We start from the raw sequence: 15,034 nt of genomic DNA, 5'->3' as shown, positions 1-15,034 counted from the left end.
ACCAATGTAGAACACTTAAGCTCATTACCCTTTATACATAATGAAGTCACTCACTGAACTGAAGTGCCCCTTGGCTGAACACATCCGAGGACAACCAGCATGGAGCCAAGAGGAAAATAAAATTCTTTCATATTAATAACACTTTGGAGATACTTCATGGAATCTTTCCAAATATTTTTTAAAAACAACTCTAAATAGATTGTTATAAAGAGTTTTATTTTAGCATACAGGTACATTCTAGACAGTTCTGTGGCTATGAGCTTTCTGTGAGGTCTTAGCTCTCCCCAGTGAATTTCCATAGCCTTATTCAATACAATATTTATGGTTTCCAAACTATAAAAGTTTCCAATTTTCTCTATTTTCAGTCTGAGGTTCAGAACATTTCTATGTTTCAACTTTTCTTTGTCATATCTTCCTGGTACCATTAAATCATAGCATTCTCTGATTTCCACACCCCACCCCCAGATAATGTTTACCAAGACTTAGAAATTGAAGATTTAGTTAGGTTGTACATAAATGAGAAGTCTCTTTAACATGGAGATGTCTGTGTCTATGATATGAAGTTATTTGTTTAATCACATATTTTATTTAAATAATAGTATGTGGTATATACTTCAAACTCCAAATTATTGAAGATGATCTTTGAAATAAGAAATTCTATGCTGTAGAACCAAGCAAGTTTCCCTCCCCTCCAGGAATCCTCTCCTTTTCTTTCTATTTTTTACTTTCTTCTTTGCATGTATAGTCAGTAAGTGTACTATCAACACTAATATATTCTAATAATGCAAGAGTTTGCACATTCACTTATTCAACAAATGTTTATCAAACCTCTATTATATGCCCAGATATGTGTTAGAGATTTGGGATAGATTTTTCACACAAGCAGGCATTTCTCTTCCCCAAAGAAACTTAACATAGAGGGGAAAAACTCCCTTTACTCTTCTGAGATCTATGACATAGCTTAAAAATTGACATAAGAACTGACATAAACAGATTATCAGAAGAAAAGCACACAAATTTTTAAAATATTCTTTATATGTACACAAGAGTTTTTAAAAAGAAAATGAAGATACAAAGAAGCTGTAAAGCCCCCGAGTTTATATAGTTGACAGTATAAGGGCTAGGAGTGTTGCCGCCTGCATAGCCAAAAATCCCTGGATAGCTTTGATTCCCTAAAAACTTTACTAATAGACTACTGTTGCCTGAAAGTCTTACTTATAACATAAAATTCAATTAACACATATTTTATATGCTCTATGTATCACATAACAGTACTTTTACGATAAAGTAAACTAGAGAAAAGAAACTGTTATTAAGAAAACCATAAGGAAAAAAAAAAAAAAGAAAACCATAAGGAGGGGGCACCTGAGTGGCTCAGTGGTTGAGCATCTGCCTTTGGCTCAGGTTGTGATCCTGGGGTCCTGGGATCAAGTCCTGCATCAGGCTCCCTGTGGGGAGCCTGCTTCTCCCTCTGCCTATGTCTCTGTCTCTTTCTCTGTGTCTATCATGAATAAATAAATAAAATTTAAAAAAATCATAAAGAAAAGAAAATATACTTACAGTACTGCATTGCATTTATAGTTTTTTAAAAAATGTATTTTAGTATATCCAGTGCAGTTCAAACCTGTGTTATTCAAGGGCCAACTGTACTTGGGCTAGGAGTAATAAATCATGGGACAGTGATGAGGAAATGTATGGGGGGGACTAATGGAAGATTAGGATTTTTCACTAGGTTTGTTTATATAGATCCATTTCAGTATTGACTCCCAATCAGGTGATAAAATATTCTCAGTATAAGGTCACTTTTGCCAGGCATGTTATGCCTGCTTTTAGGTGGAAAGGGGAACATCGGAGAGACTTTCCTATATCTGCTATTTCTCAGGTGACTTCAGCTCAAAATAATCAATATTCCATAGCAGGATATTTTGGGGTGACACATTCTGAATCCCTTCAATAACATAAAGTGACTCCTAATTTCAAAGAGTTTGCTAATGAGTAGGAGACCCAGGCCATGTAATAGCCATACATTGAATGTATTGTATGTATTAGCTGCTACACAACAATGAACTTCAGAACCTCCCAATTCAACTTTCAGGATTCAGGAAACTGAGTCCACAACACAAAGGGAAATTCAGGCAAGACCGTAGCTTGTGTAAATGTATGGGGCTTAACAGTGAGAATCTAAAATAGCATAGTTAGGGGGACATTAAGATGTATGTCTGCATAGGGAATACATGGGAAATAGATTTGCAAAGGGCTAGATTATCATCTTGCATTTCTTCCTGTGAAGGCTAGTGGTGGAAATGATGTTAGAGAAAGCAAACCAAAGGTTTGGGGTCCTCTCTTGTAAAATAGAGTTACTGCTAAATATAGCTTCTTAGCCAGTGACTACATGTTCCAGTCTCTAACAAATCTAAATTGTGACTAGTGCTCACTAATTAAATGTAAGCAGCAGTGTTATGTGTCTCTCCCAGGGTTATATGATACAAAAAAACAAAAAAACAAAAAACAAAAACAAAAAAACAAAAACAAAAAGCCAACCTGGATTCTTGAATGACTAAATGAGATGAATCATATCCCCACCCTGCTACACCTACATTAGACAAATACACAATTGAGAAATTAACTTTTATTCTGTTATGCCACAGGCATTTTCAATTTTTTTTTGTCACTGCAGCTAGCTTTACCCTAAAAAATGCACATGGCCATTAGAGGATTTTTCATACAAGTATGACATGATCAGATATATACTTTTGAAAAAGGAGGATGTATTGCTGTGGGCAGGAGGATCATGGCATTAGGAAGGTGTAATAAGCTACTGGAAGGTTAGGATTTGTATGAGGAATTTTACAGCAAAAAGAGAGAGGACAGCTCTGGGCAACGTTTGGATAGTCCATCCTATAGATATTGCTTCTAACTTAGTTAGGAGTAGAGTCTAGATGATTTCCAGGTTTGAAATATGAATGGCAAATTTAAAAAAAATACAAAAATACCCAGTTAAGAATGAAATTAATGGTACAGTAATTATGCATATTATATGTGGAGCACCCAAAATATAATGATTAGGGTGATTGTGTTCTGGACCACTACATCAAAATATTTAAGATGAAAGATTCTATTTTTAACGGGAAATCAACATCTCATTGTAAAAAAGGAATATCTTTGGTTTAAGTCTTATTTATAAGAAATGGTTCTTTTTTTCATATGAATGCTAGCCACCTCATAAAGACAGGACTGCCATGATATATTTCAGGCAAGAGTGTCTAGAGACTTATAAATGCATGGAGAGTGGAGCTTGAAAAGAGAGATCCTCTCTGCCAGGGTGTAGAATGCCAGATAATGAATCCTTGCGGAGGCGACATTACAAATTGAAGTCTGGAAGGAGAGAAGTCTAGAAAATAAGAGCTGTTATAGAATGAAAGACTGTGGTAATTAACATTATGGGTAAAGAAGGTTTTAGTTATTGCAATGCAAATAAATCAGGGGCATGTTTTAAGCAATGAAACAGTATGCCTCTTGGAATTTTTCAAGTTCTTCCTTTTTTTGTTTCCATAGAACCTTATGCTCCAGTCAAGAAGTGTCTTACTCTTGTAAGACATATAGAAAAAAGGTAATTGCTAAAATATAAAGAGGCTTATAGACACACCTAGCTGCCTTAAATCAGTTTTCGATTAAAACAACAAAAAAGACATCAGTCATATTTCTCAATCAGTATTTAACATATCATTACCATCGTGGCAGGAATAAATGACACGTTTGTAGGTGATGCTAATGAAGATGACATTTTAAATTCAGATTGACAAAACTCAAAGCTTCTATTTGTAAAATAATCCCCAGATGTGACACTGAATCTCTGAGGGGATGTTTGAATCACGAAACTAGAATATTGTTTTGTTAAAGGTTTCATGTATAAATTGATTATAATCTATTTTTTCAACCCACACTTTAATGAAGTTCTTTGATTATTTTTTGGATTTCATGTTAGTTGTTTGTTCTTGCTTTTGGAAGGGAAAGGGAATTTTGTCTTTTGTTATTCCACTGCTAAGAAGCTGGTGACAGAAAATATAATGTGGCATCCAGGGAATTGTTTCAGATTTTAGGTTTTCAAATTCTTTTATATGATTACAGACTAATTTGCATTTATAATAAAAAGAACACTTGTTTTGCTGATTATAAAATTCTGTGCTCAGTCTCTAAAACTCAATTTATAGAAAAGTATAAGGACATTAAAATATGTTAAAATGCAATCATGTATTTCTTCTTTCTTTCTCTATGCACAGATAAATTTGGTATACTTTTTCTTGCAATGTTTTATTATATGGTCCTATGTCAAAAGTCTTTTTTGACAACATGATTTTAATAGCTGTACAGTGATTTATCACATAGATGTATCATATATTTTTAAATAATTCTTTCTTTTTTTCCTGAATATATGGAATGTTTCCAAAATTTGCTGTTCTGCAACTCACACACACACATACACACACACACATACATACACCAGAAAAGCCGAACTTGGATAAGTCACCTTATAATACATCTCTATCTGTACATGTTATTTTCTTACCAAAGATTGCTAGAAATGGAATTTCTACATCAAGGTACATAACTCAGGTTAAAGGCTCTGGGTACATATTATTGTATTACCCTTCAGGTCACCTGTGGCAATTTGCACAACCATCAGTGTCATTGTTAACTTGATCTAGCCAGCTTTGATTATCATTACTGGGGATCCCTGAGTGGCTCAGGGGTTTATCACCTGCCTTTGGCCCGGGCATGATCCTGGAGTCCTGAGGTAGAGTCCTGAGGTCGAGTCCTGAGGTCGAGTCCTGGGGTCGAGTCCTGCATCAGGCTCCCTGCATGGAGCCTGCTTCTCCGTCTGCCTGTGTCTTTGCCTGCCTCTCTCTCTCTCTCTCTCTCTCATGAATAAATAAATAAAATATTTAAAAAGATTATCACTGTTTCTAACTTTTGTCAGTTTGATAGATTAAAAATGGAATCTTATTGTGCATACCATATTACCTACATTTTTCTATCTGTAAGAGGGAATAAACTTTTTCATTTGTTAATTAGCCATTTCTATTTTTCCTCTTTGAATCGACTTTCTAAACCTTTACATATTATTGTTTCCAAAATACTGATTTATAGTAGTATATTTTTAGACATACATACATATTCTAAGGTATTTTCTTTTCAATTTTATTCTTTACTTTTGTCCATATATCTATAGACAAATATAGATTTTTGTCATTATTCTGTAGACAAATATAAATTTTTGAACTTATTACATTCTTTTCTTAAAAGAATATTTTATTTATTTGACAAAGAGAGAGAGAGAGAGAGAGAGCACAATCAGGAGGAGGGGCAGAGGAAGAGGGAGAAGCAGGATCCCTGCTGAGCAGGAGCCTGATGCTGGGCCATGATCCCAGGGCTGGGATTATGACCTAAGTGGAAGGTAGACACTTAACTGACTTAGCCACCCAGGAGCCCCTGAACTTACTACATTCTTAAAAAATCTTTACTCATGATGTAATCATTTAAGATAGTACCTTCATTTTCTTCTAAGTTTTTCACTTATTTTCATAAATTCTTTAATTCCTGAGTTTATTTTGATGCATTTATTTAACATTTAAGGGGTGTGTGTATGTGTGTGTGTGTGTGTATATGTTTATGTTGTACTTTCTAACATTTTTGGGGAGAGAGCATATATAAAATAACTTTTTAGTCTATAATAGCCACTTTACATGCTTTAATAAATTAACATTTTCCTTTACTGCCTTTTCCAAAAGACATTTATAATACTTTAAGTTTAGTCCTTTTTTTATACATATAAGTTATGACATATATAAGTATATAAGTGTAACTATATAAGTATATAAATATTTATCTGCTAATCAGAATTTACAGTCAAACAAGGATTCTAGCCTTTATTGGAATATATCTACCTCTTCATTGAGTTTATTTGGAATGCATATTATATCATTCACATATCATGTATCATATATATTTCATTCTTACATATTCTCTGGTCTGTTTCAGAACTACTTCTGTTAACTCACAGATCTACTTATCCCATGTAGCACCAAAATAAATCATTTAATTGCTATACTTTTATAATAGATATATTTTATATATATATATATATATCTGATGATGGAAGTTCCTTATTTCCATTTTCAAAATAATTTCTCAAAATATTTCTGAATAACCTTAAAGTATTTTTATCAAATCCCAAATAATTGTCATTTGGGGTTTTTAATGAGATTTCAGTAGTCAGATGTATTTTGGACTTAAATAACACCTTTTCCAGTATTAAATATTTCCATCCAGGAAAATACTGTTTCCTCATTTATTTAAATTTTCATAGCTCTTAGAAAGTGTTGTAGCTTTGCTTATATGAATTCTAGCCATTTCCCATTAGAATTAATTATTTCTCTCCTTTTACTTACTTACATTGCTTTATTGAAGGAAACTTCAATATATTACATGTTCTAACTGACTTTACAAATATGCAGGAAGTCTATTGCTTTTTTTATTTAGCTCTTTTACTGGATTTTGTTATTATTTAAAATAGAATTAATTCTCTACATTCTTAAAAAAAGGATGTGATGACATCATTGCAATCATCTTATATCATTCTTTCCACTAGGTTTAATTCCTGTTTCTTGTTCTTTCTCCTTTCTTCTTCTGTTTTTTTTTTCTTTCCCTTTGAATAGACCCTCCAGAAAAATATTAAATAGTAATGGCACTAACAAACTTTATTGTATTATTTAAGAGCTGGATGGAATTTCACTACAGCTGTGTTTTCCAAAGTGTTATCCTGTGAACATTAATCTCTCCAGATGTTCTGAGAGCAAAGAATTCCAAGTTAGAAATTAAAAAAAAAAAGTCTGAAACTTCTCATTAAAGGGTTATAATGTATTTTTGCATATAAAAGATCTTAGAAATCTTATATTAAAAATTTTTTAATTGTGTTTTATTCCATTAATTAATGTTTCATTGAACAAAATCAGCAATTAGTCAAAGCAAAACTTGTCCTATTTACCCAATTGAGCAAGTACCAAGGGTGAGAAGAGTGTTATGGTTTGGGTGCAGGCAGTAATAAGGGGATATATTCTCTGAACAGAATGTAGAAGCAGTGTTAAAGCCAACTAAAGACAGTGCCATTTCCACTCTCCACTTCCTTGTAGTTCTCACACCCAAAACTTTGGTTAGTCTGAATTCTAAATTTAGAAAATTTATTTCAGTTTCTGTTGACTCTGTAATTTATATTTAAGCTTCAAATTACACATTTTTATAAATTAGTTGTCAATGTGTTATATTCTACATGGGAGTTAATTCGAATTTTTCCCATTTATATAGTGACTCCTAACACATGCAGATTGAGCTGTATGTGTTCATTGTGAGAGCTAATTGTCAATGATTGAATTCTTTGCTCTCTAGGTGAATTTTATGTCACTGTGGGGCTATGTAGTTAAGTAATACGTTTGATGGGGTTTCTGGGTGGCTCAGACAGTTAAGCATCTGCCATCAGCCGAGGTTATGATCCAAGGGTCCTGGGATTGAGCCCCAAGTTGGGTCCACCCCTCCCCCTAGCTCAGCAGGGTGTCTGCTTCTCCCTTTCCCTCTGCCCCACCCTCTACCATGCCTGTTCCTGTGCTTGTGCTTGTGGGCACACTCTTTCTCTTTCAAATAAATAAATAAATAAATAAATAAATAAATAAATAAATAAATAAATAAATAAATAAATAAATAAATAAATCTATAAAAAATAGAGCATTTGAAATAAACAATAATAGCTCAGTGGTAGCAAAGACAAAGAAACGGTAATTGAGTAAATTCATTGTTACCATTTGGAATTTTTTTGTGCTTAAAATTTCAATCAGTGAAAAAAGGTGGGCTGTGATATTTTCATTTACTAGATGCAGATTTTGTTTCCTACATGAAACATTGTGCTATGTTAGAGTAATATATTTAAGTTAACATTTTTAATTATTCTTAGTGGGGCAGTAGAGTTGACCTTTTGCACCCCTGAATCAGGCAGTTATTGGCTGCAGGCTGGGAGTAAAGCACTTCCCATTAGCAGACAATTCTCCAGGGAAGGCAGCTGTGAGTAGTTATAACCCAACCCTCATAGTAACTGTGGTTCATGGGCCTGGCTAGGGGCTTTGAGTAGAGAACCAAGAGAATGTACTGAAGGTTCAAAACTTTTCTTATTGTTTACTCTGTTGAAAAAATTTTCAATTTGTCAAGGAGATACTTGTGGTAGACTAAATAAACGTCCTCCCCGTCCACAAAGATAACCATGTTCTAATTCCCAAACCTGGAAATGTACCTTATATGGCAAACAAACCAAAAAGGGTCATTGCAGGTATAATTAAGAATCTTGAGTTGGGAAGAAGAGCTTAGATTAACCCAGTGGGCCCTTAAGGCAATTACATGTATAAGAGGAAAGCAGGAGATTTTTACACAAGAGACTCTGAAGAGAAGACATGACAGGGAGGCTGAGATTGAAATGATTAAGCTAGCAGAAGCTAGAAAAGGTAAGGAATAGATTCTCTCTTAGAACCTCCAGAGGGACCATGGCCTTGCCAACACCCTAATTCTAAAACAATGAACAAATAAATTTCTGTTGTTGTAAGCTACCCACTTTGCTATAACTTTTGCTGTAACTTGGTACAACAGCCATAGGAACTAATGCGGCACTTTACTGCAATCTGATTGACAGGTAAGCAGCTCTAGGCTGGCTTTTTCTAAGTTTACCTACACTTGAGCCAGATCCATGAATACCAAGCCTTTTTCCTATATCCATGGCTTCTTTTTTCCCCCCTTAGCAATTTTTTGGCACTACACAGATGAATCTTACTATTACTTCTTCATTGTTTTTATGTGTATTTATTGTATTTATTCTGCCTATAAAGTCCTCTTGAGTAGAACTTACTTTGATAAAGATAGAAAGAAAGTAAAGTTTGAGGTCAAGTAGTGCTGGTTCTGAATTGCAGACTTTAGACAAAGTACTTAAGGTACTGAAGCCTTAGATTCCTTATGTATAACACAGTGACGATAATACTTGTGGTGTAAGGGAGAAATGCATAGATTACCTAAAATAATAAATAGTGTCTGGTTCAGAGTAGGAGTCAGAAAAGTTAAGTTCCTCATCTCTTTCTTACTGACAGTAACTAGTACATACCTTGGCATAATAGTAACCATTGAATAAATCAGTATATCAACGCAGTTGATTGCAATTTTTTTTGACAATTGATATTTACAAAAAGGTACATATATTATTTGAATACAAACATTACACATTGGAATAAGGTGATTTTGGGATGTGTTTCTAACTATGAAGGTTCAATATTTTTTTAACCATATTACAAATCATTTCTGCATGTTACAGTTGTCAAAATCAGATGTTAATAATATTGTTGAACCTAGTACTTTATAACCTGAACCCAAAAAAGCAAAGGGTGATAACTTGGCTTTAGATATGCCTAGATGTGTGGCATTTTTTGCTATGGTCTAGATGTTGCCATCTGTTTTCATGTATATTAACAGGATAACTAATTGTTCAAGAATTAATAGACACTGGGACACCTGGATGGCTCAGTGATTCAGCATCTGTCTTTGGCTCAGGGTGTGATCCTGGAGTCCCAGGATAAAGTCCCACATTGGGCTCCCTGCATAGAGCCTGTTTCTCCTCCCTCTGCCTGTGTCTCTGCCTCTCTCTTTCTGTCTCATGAATAAATAAATAAAATCTTATAAAAGAACTAATAGACACTGACATTACAAGAGGCATTTCCAGGAAAGAAGACTATTGGATTGGGCCACTTTGTCAAGAAAGAGACTAAGAAAAAAATGAAATTGAATCAGCTCAAAAGAAAAGTCATCTTAAAAGGAATTGAAATGATTGGGGAGATAAGAGTAATATCTGATAGATACGGTGGTAGACTCAGTAAGTTCAGGGTATGCTGGATAAGAAGAAAAGACAAAGGATCTCAAAAGAAAATACTAGTATGTTTGTTTCCTCTATAAGCTAATAACAAGTGGCTTAGGATGTGCCCTGTGCTGCTAGATTTAACTGCCTTTTGGGGTTCATGAATCTAACCTGGTGCTAAACACACTGAGTGTGTATCCTAGCCCTACCAGTGAGGTTCTTGTCTTGTGCTGTTTGCTTTTGTGAAATAGTAAATACAGATAGATCTACCTGCCTTCACTCCCTCCCCCCCAAACCCTTGCATTTTCCTAAGTGATACAGTACTAACAGCATCTTTTGTTTTAATATGTGGTCTTTGACCCTGGTTTCTGATGGAGTTCCTAATTCCTTTGGAATCTTCTGGGTAAGTATATTTAGCCTTCATGAAGTGTCACCTAGATGGAGGTCAGTCTCCAGAAAGACCAAGCCATGATTAGAACTTGGGAACTTTTGTCCAAGGCCTCCTTCTCTAGAAAGGTAAAAGGTGCAAGAAAATGAGATAATGATCAATCATGCCTACATGATGAAGGTTCCATAAAAATACTAAAAGTATGGGGTTCAGAGAACTTCTGGGTTGGTATGGACCTCTACCTGCATTGTGCTGTACCTCAACTCCCAGGGGAGCAGAAGATCCCAAACTGGGGACCCTCCCTTTCTGGACAATACCCTATGTATCTCTTCATTTGGCTTTCACTTGTACCCTTTATAATATCCTCCATTGTGTAATGAATTGGTAAATGTGTTTCCCTGAGTTCTCTGAGCTGTTGTAGCAAATGATCAAACCAAGGAGGGGGATCATGGGAACCCCAATTTATCATTGGTCAATCAAAAGTACAAGTGTAACCTGGGGCTTAAGATTGGCATCTGAAGTAGATGGTCAGTCATGTGGAACTGGGCCCTTAACTTGTGGGGTCTGATGCTATCTCCAGGTACTTACATCATAGGATACTCAGCTGGTGCCAGAAAATTGCTTGGTGGGTGGAAAATCTAAAGTTCTACTCTCAGAAGTACTGTGATTATGTGAGTAGAGGGAAAAAAATCACAGGAGGAGTGTGTGGGTGTCTTTTTGTTTTTCTTTTTATGGCCTATAAATTCTGACTGGTAACAAACTTGTATTTGTGTGTGTATAATATTTATAGTATATTTATGTGCTGGGTTCTATAAATAAATGGTGGCCTATACCAGAAATGCCAAATATTTATTGAGAGTTTGATAAGGGAAAGTGTTATTTTTTTTAAAAAAGTTTTTTTAATAAAGTTTTTATAAAAAACTTTATTGAGTTATATATCAGTTTACAAATTAAAAAGTTCTTACATACTGTATTATCATGTTCTTGCCAATTACACAGGAAAGGAAATTTATTTTTGACTTGTTCCAAATCTCATAACTGATCACATTATGAACACATAACTTCTAATTTAGTGAAGCTAGTAAATGTAAGCATTGTGGCTCAGGTCCAGAGAGGCCCAGTGCTCTTATCTGTTTCTCATTTTTCTTGAGAAGAAACCACAGGAATTAAAGGACAAGGGAATCAGGAAGCTACATGCCCTTCAGGAACAGCTTAAGCACACTTAAGGGTAACGCAGATAAGAGTGGAGGAGACAGTAGTTATCTGAGTTGGTACAGCACTGAGCAAAACTTGCTGGGGTTTCTCACATTCCTAAAATCCATTTACTATTCCAAGAGGATTCCTGAAAGTCTCAGAAGATACAGCACAAAGGAAATTCTATGAGTAATGTTTGTGGCTGAACAAGGTTTACCTGAAAGGATAGGTGATGCCCTCAAGTTCAAAAACCCCAAATCAAAAGTTTCTATCTTCATCCAAAAATCCCATACAACTCTCCAAGTTATAAAGTCTCTGCTTTTAATCCTTCTTACTATTCTATTGTTCCCCTTCTATCCCATTGCTTTTCAACTCCACTTTGGGCTTATACAGTTTTGAAAGAGAAGGAAGCTTACTTACACCATTATCCTTGTTTGCAAATGAATCCTTCTGTATTTATCCATCTGTTTTTTTTCTCCTGATATCTATGGAATTTCACTTATTTCTCATTGCTAGGCATTTTAGAAAATTCATATTTTAAAATTTGCTCTTCTACTTGTGTTTAGGTCCCAAGTGGTTACTTTGATGCCTTCTAGAATTCCATCTTGAAAAGGTTGAGCTGTCAAGGAAAAGGTAGGGACCAAATATTCCCAATTTTCAAATGGCTGAGAATTAGTTCTGCTTGCCAACTTGCCATTTGATTCCTTGTTTATGATTAAACTGACACTCATAGTAAAAGATGATTCAAAGAGGGAATAATTTGATATCATGTATAAAAAGATTATAGGACCTTGAAATAGTCATTGGATAGAAATGAAACTCTACCATTGTTTGGTGGATATTTCATACACTCCTACATGTAGTAAAGCTTCTGCAGATGGACAATGTCTCAAGATACTGCTACAGATATCATGATAGGACATGCATAATTAGCTTAGAGATAATAATTTCTTCTTCAACAGATTCAGAAGGGAATAGCAGTGGCCATGTTTGCTCTGATTTTTATCATTCCTAGAACACTTTTAGTTTGCCACATTACATTTTTCTACATAATCCTATGAACGAGTATTAATTTTATCTCCATTTTGAAACCTTGATTGCCAAAAGTTATTTAGAAAATGGTATATGTAGTGCAAAAATCCTCTTTATTGAATGGAGGAGAAATAAGAGCTTAAATACTTATTAGGGAATATAGAAGAAGTAAACCTAATTATAGTGAATAAAATTATTCAATTCCTGCTCTATTTGGAATCCATTCCCGTTTTACCACAGTATCTACTCTCTGGATTTTCAAATCAGCTCTGAAATACTGGATGGACATAACTTTAAAAATAAAAATGAACCCCATGGTAGTCTAATGAACTAGGTATGTATTGGAAAATAGGCAGAAAACAGTTATCAGACTTAGAGAGGAAAGGAACTTTGCCAAGGACCATGAGGCTTAGGACATAACCCTTTACCACTTGAACTCTCAGATTATAATTGTCCTCCAAAAGGGGTAAATTCTTCTAATGAGAAGTTGGGTGCCAGTTTCTACATTTTCATTCATTACTACCTTGCTGAATTATTGATTTGAGTTATGTGATATCTTAAAAGTATAACTTATGAATACCTAATATTAAGAAGGCTCATGTTTACTATGTATATTCATTCATTTTTGTAACAGAATAAATGCATTGCTACAATGGGTCAGTCACTAGATGAGCTGTTTGGGGCTCTGAGGTGAAAGAAACATAGCATTATTGTTTGTAGGGAGCATGTTTTCAATGAAACATGAAAAGCATACGTTTATTTACAATACAGCATGGGATATGTAATAATTGTGACATAGGAAAAGTGTAGTGCCAACTGGGAGGTAATTGTCTCTAATTAAAATTCTTGAAGGAGAATTCACCTAATAAATAAAATTGACCTTAAAGTTTAAGTTGGTGTTTGTCAGTTGGAAAAAGAAAAGGGAGGGGGGATATTATAAAGCATTCCAAACTTGTGGAAATAAACAGGGCATGATTGAGAATGGGGCATTTGGAGAACTGTGAATGCTCTGATGTTGGCTAGATAGGACCAAATGCAGGCTCCCCAAAATATAAGCAAAACAGCCAGCCAGTGAGACAAAATTAAGTTTATTCTTACCTCATTAAGAGCTATCCTTCTGTAGTATTAGCAGTATGGTAAAGGGCAAAGTTGGAATATTATTCCAACTTGATTTTTTAAAAAAATTGGAATATTTATTCCAACTTGATTTTTAAAATCAAGTTTAAGTCTGGTTTTTAAAAGTGAGGCTTAAAAAAATCATTCTTAGGATTGCTACACTGCAGCAAGGCAAGGATTTTGAAGCAAGAGGTTCTGAGTCTTAGAGTGTAAACTATCATTTGACACTTTCAAGTGAAGAGTTGATGGATCTGTCATATAGTTCCTAGAATGAATGATAGTTATTTGTACCTTTTATCTTGCCTCGAAAAAGCCTGAATTATAAGGTTATATTAATGATAAGTTGAATAATAAAGTCCTGTTAATGTAGACCATAAGACATACGGGTATAGTTGGTTCTGATTCTCAGCTGGGATAAAATGGAATATGGTCAATAAAAGTACATTCAATCAAATGTTAAAGGGTCTCATATGTCATTTTAAAAAGTTAGAAATAACTTCTTAAGTACCAAAAGAGCAAATTTTTCTTAAGGAAAGAGTGGCTTGATCATGTATGTGTAAAATAGTAAGAGAATAGAACAGGGAATAGAGTAGATATGTCAAGGAGGAGGAATGGAGATAGAAGATTGAAATGTTCTATAGTCACTGGATACAGGTTAATCAATTAAAAGGTAAGAGGTTATAAGAGCTTGAACAAACACAGTGGAAATGAGCCAAGAAATTTTTTATGAGAGGAAATAAAATAGTCTGGTTATAAATGTGAAGCATAAAAGAAAGGGAATCATAGTATAGATTTATTGAATCTTAAGTATTATATATTTATCTACAATTAATCTAAACTAGAATCCTGGAAGGTAAGTACTATTATATTTTCACTTTACATGTGAGGAAACTAAGACACTGGGAAGCAAAATTTCCTAAGTCATGCAAAGGTAAAGTCAAATGTGGGCTATTTGGCCGTTGCTACATCCTACTATGCCCTGATTGCTAGTTTGGGTTACTAAGTAATTGAGAGTGGATTAATAAGATGGGGACTCTTGGAAAATAATGATTTGCAGAAAGGATTGATTAGTGATAATCTGAGCTTGAGATATTCCATGTTCTCTATGTCAATATCTGATCCAAGGGCAGGTATTGATGAGTTAGTTGAAAAGGAGTATAAAATTCAAAAGAGTCAGTCGGAGAAGGACAAACATTATATATTCTCATTCATTTGGGGAATATAAATAATAGTGAAAGGGAATATAAGGGAAGGGAGAAGAAATGTGTGGGAAATATCAGAAAGGGAGACAGAACGTAAAGACTGCTAACTCTGGGAAACGAACTAGGGGTGGTAGAAGGGGAGGAGGGCGGGGGGTGGGAGTGAATGGG

The sequence above is a fragment of the Canis lupus genome, chromosome 23 (assembly GCF_011100685.1).
Source record: "Canis lupus familiaris isolate Mischka breed German Shepherd chromosome 23, alternate assembly UU_Cfam_GSD_1.0, whole genome shotgun sequence".
Classification (NCBI taxonomy): domain Eukaryota; kingdom Metazoa; phylum Chordata; class Mammalia; order Carnivora; family Canidae; genus Canis; species Canis lupus.
This window is presented reverse-complemented; position numbering follows the sequence as displayed.